This window comes from Camelina sativa, chromosome 12, assembly GCF_000633955.1.
Source record: "Camelina sativa cultivar DH55 chromosome 12, Cs, whole genome shotgun sequence".
Taxonomy (NCBI): domain Eukaryota; kingdom Viridiplantae; phylum Streptophyta; class Magnoliopsida; order Brassicales; family Brassicaceae; genus Camelina; species Camelina sativa.
In genome coordinates, this window is record NC_025696.1 from 9,351,655 (window position 1) to 9,356,069 (window position 4,415).

Here is a 4,415-nt window from a genome sequence, read left to right on the forward strand (position 1 = left end):
CTCTCTCTCTCTCTCTCGATTGAACTCGGAGGAGATTAAATTCGGGGATTGCCCTTCTCGGCTTTTTGATTCCGGTGAGTTTTTCGATTTCTAATCTCCTCATTCGAATCTTTTCTTTGTTTTTGGTGTAAATTGTTTGGAAACATTGGATTGTCATGCATATGATTCTCTGTTTTTATTGGTGTTTGTGTGATCAAGTTTTGAATTTTCGAATTGGGTTTGGTGATGGTGGCTTGAAGGTGTTTCATGTTTGTTCTTTTCGCAATTGGCTAAATCCCAAACTGAGAACTCTCAATTTCAGAGATGCAATAGATAGGCTAAAACATTATAATCCTTGATAAGCTTGTTGATAGGATTCTGAATCTGTTTCCATTTGAAGTTAAGAAGCATTTTGATTGAACTTAGCAGGATTCTGAATCTGTTGTTTTGATATCACTCTTATCTAATTTGGTCTGAGTTTACTTGTAAACTGGATTTTGTAGTTTGATCTCTTGTTTTGTTCAATTTCATTTGAGAAGCATTGTGTAGCCTCCATTGTCTTTGCCCGAAGAGCCTTATCAGTTTGAGAACATGGCTCGTAAATATTTGTTTGAGAACATGGCTCGTAAATTTTGATCACCAAAGCTATTGTTAAATCTAGTTTAATTACAAAATTTCTTGCTAAATCTAGTTTTTGTTGAAATTCGTTGTGTTATGTGTAGTTAAGATAACAGACAGGAGATGTGAAGAAAGCTATTGTTCAGAAAACTGGATTGGAATCTAGTGAAGTCAAGATCTTGTTCAGGGGAGTTGAGAGAGACGATCCTGAGCAATTGCAAGCTGCTGGTGTTAAGGATGCCTCTAAGCTTGTCCTCGTTGAGGATCAGAACAAGAGAGTGGAACAACAACAACAACAACAAGTTGAACAACCTCCTGTGGTAACTGAAGAGACGAAGAAGGCGATTGCATGTATTTTCCTTACATCTTGTTCCATATTGTCTATTTCACCATTGTACTAACTCTGGTCTTTGTCTGGTTTTGGTTTTGGGAAAATGCAGATCGAAGAACTTGCTAAGATGATACCAAGAGAGAAGCTTTCTGAAGACATCTTCACATCCTGCTGCAATATTAGCTTTGAGATGTCCACACATTCTCCAAGTAGAAATTTGTTTGAGTCTTTGATGGTTATTGTTTGGTTTGAAAGCAAACAAAACTGTAAATTGCATCTTTTCTCTTATTTTTTTTTTGACATCTTGTAAATGCCAAACAACAAGCTAATTGATGACATGTTGTCTAATTGCTAATTGTTAATATGTTTTTATGTTTTCTATGTTTAAAAATTTATAAAATGCAATAATTTCCCTTTCTTTTAAAATCTGAAATGTTTAAACATTTATACTAATCAAAACTTTTAGTCAAATGCAATAAAAATTTATACTAATCAAAATTTATAAACATATATCTCAAATGCAATAATTTCATTTCAAAAAAAAAAAAAATTAAGAGACTCATACTAAGAACCCACCATTGGGGGGTAAACTTTTAATTAACAATCACAAAGTTCTTAACCTACTCAAGCTACAAAATATATCAATAAACAATCTTAAGAGGCCCAAAGATATATCCCCCATTGGGGTTACTCTAAGTATATAACTAGAGTATTCTATAAATGAAGTGGTCCTTTTATTAAGAAAATAAAATAAAAGTGACCTGGTAATGAGTTTTAAACTGTCAAAAAGAAAGAGAAGTTACGGTTGACTTTTCTCTATCAAAAATCTTATTTCGATGCCAAAGTAAGTATAGAGAATTTGGCTACCAGGAAAAATAACCCTTAGAATTTGGGCTAATTAGGCTTAGGCCCAATATGTAAAAGAGCAATTTAAAAGTTTTTCAAGGAAAAGTGGGCTTTAGTGAAAAGTTTTAAAAAGTGAAATGTTTTTATTTCTTTCTGTTAATTATACTAAATAAAAGTAGGAGCTATAAGCTTCTAAGACTGTCCACCTAGGATTTTAAACATCCAATAAGGATTTAACATGTCACTAATTAACATTTTTTAAATTTCCAGAATTTTCTATATTAAGAATTATTTTAAACAACCTATCAGTGTTTGACATGTCATTCATTAACATTTTCTAAATTTCCAGAATTTTAAATTTATGAAAATAAAGAACTATGTATAAACGTCCCACATCGGCTAGAAGTTTTTTAAACAATGGTTCATAACCAGTATAAATAAAATTAATATACTTCCAACAACGAATGAACATGAAAGCTTGATTTATCAGGTGTCCAAGTTTAAAAATTTTATTCGGTTTGATCCAAATTTTTTTTTGATCAAATTAAAACTTTAAAAAGTTTCAAATTTTTTTTAATATTTTAAAATTTTAAAAGTTTAAATATTATAGATATTGAAACTTTTAAAAAGATTTTAAATATTATAATTTTTTAAATTTTAATAATTTAAAATATTATAAATATTGAAATTTTTTAAAAGGTTCAAATATTATATTTCAAAAGCTTTTAAAATTTTAAAATATTATAAATATTGAATTTTCTAAATGTCTTAGCTTTAGAAAGGTTTCAAAATATTATAATTTATAAATTTTAAAATTTTCTTAGCTTTTAAAAGGTTTAAGAGAATTATAATTTATAAATTTTAAAAGTTTAAAATATTATAAATATTGAAATTTTTTAAAAGGTTCAAATATCAAAAATATTTAAACTTCACAGAATATTTTAAAATATTACAATTGCATATCCTCCATAGAAATTTGAAATATTATATCTATACTAATAAAAAGTTGAAGCTATAAACTCCTAAAGGTGTCCATATATGATTTAAAACAACCAATAAGAATTAGATATTTAACTAATTAACATTTATGGAAATATAGTAGTAATCTATATTATTAAGATGTTTTAGAAAAAAAAAAGTAAAATCTATATAAATAAAAGAAATATGTACAAGGATTTTGCTTTGAGAAGTTTCAATATATGTGGATCTAAAACCGAATAAGTATATAAATGAAATTATCAATAATTGGGTGCATGTGTTGACTATTCTGGTCTTTATGAATTGCACAAATTTAATGAGAAAACAAATGATTTTGGTCTTGGAGTTTTATGGGTTAATAAGTTGTGTGGTAGTCTAAAAAAGGTTTTTCAGTGGAAGAATGTAAAGAAGTTGACAAAGAAGAAGAAGAAGAAGAGTATAACGAAGAACCTGACGGTAAAAGTAACGATGAAAATTATCATAAAATTTGACAATAAAAATGACAAGAACGAATATGAAAAATAAGAAAACATTGAATAAAAAAACATGAAAACATAGGTGGTAGCAATCAATTAAATATGAAAACGAGATAAATTTATGATTATAAAATTGTTTCGTTTTTCTGGTGCAGAAATGGTTTATGATATGTGAGGTCACCAGTTTGATCCGTCTCACGGGGACGTCGAGTTAGATTCATGATTTTTTTGATCAGATTTGATTTTATAACACAACTTATTTTTATATTTTTCAAACTTGTGTATCTGAAATTTATTTTTTTTTCCTTAATACTAATTAAAATTTTTATAAAATAATATTTCATCAAAGGTCATCAATCATATATAAGTTCATCAAAATATATCAAATACACCCACGCGTAGCGTGGCTTCAAAACCTAGTACTTAATAATAACGTAAGTTTTGGTTTTTGTGAATAGTAGTAATAAAAATATAGTTTTGAGGCATCTTGCTCCCCTCCTTTGGCACCACGGTTCAATTCCCTGTATTAAATATTCAAATAGACATTATTGTGAAGCTATCGTAAATATAACTATAACATATGAGTTTGAGGCCAACGTATATCTATATCTGACTATATATTGTATAAATCAAAGTTTAAAGAACCCACCATTTGAGGAGGAAGTAGGTAACATCTTAGTAAATAGAAGAAAATATTTTTGACATTTTTCATATAAATTAATAAAATATATGTAAAAAGAATTTATATCGTTAAAATTTAAATTGATTTTGATATTCTTTTTTGGAACTGAGGTTAAATTAGAAAACTTATACCAAACTATACATTGAAAATCTAAAACAACATTTATTTTGAAATATACAAATAATCCTAAAATGACACTAGTTGTGAAAAAAATGAAGTATTATAATTATATTAAATGCATACATTATTATTCCACGAAAGTATTGAAATCATCAAGACTCTAAATCTAATATTAATTAAAAAACTTATTCAAGAGTTAAGAAATTGTATTATACATTATCCTATTTTTGGCAAAGTTTTAAATAGGAAAATATGCAATTATATTAACATCTTACTAATTTGGTTTATGAATTTTAATAATAGGCCGACGGTTGTACACATAGTTAGGAACCAATCTGTGGGGGAGAGGACATCCATACTATACATAGCTACTTTTGGGAGATGT

General features: G+C 27.6%; 1 long non-coding RNA gene across 2 annotated transcripts in view; it reads left to right on the forward strand.

Moving 5' to 3' along the window:
* Positions 1-1,346, forward strand: part of LOC104731071 — a 2,463-nt gene extending 1,117 nt beyond the window's left edge. Inside the window, exons 1-3 of one of the 2 annotated variants that reach the window (XR_758552.1) lie at positions 1-74; positions 702-948; positions 1,038-1,346. This is a non-coding gene — a long non-coding RNA (uncharacterized LOC104731071). The remainder of the gene's footprint in view (positions 75-701; positions 949-1,037) is intronic. The other variant, XR_758553.2, reaches the window with a different exon arrangement.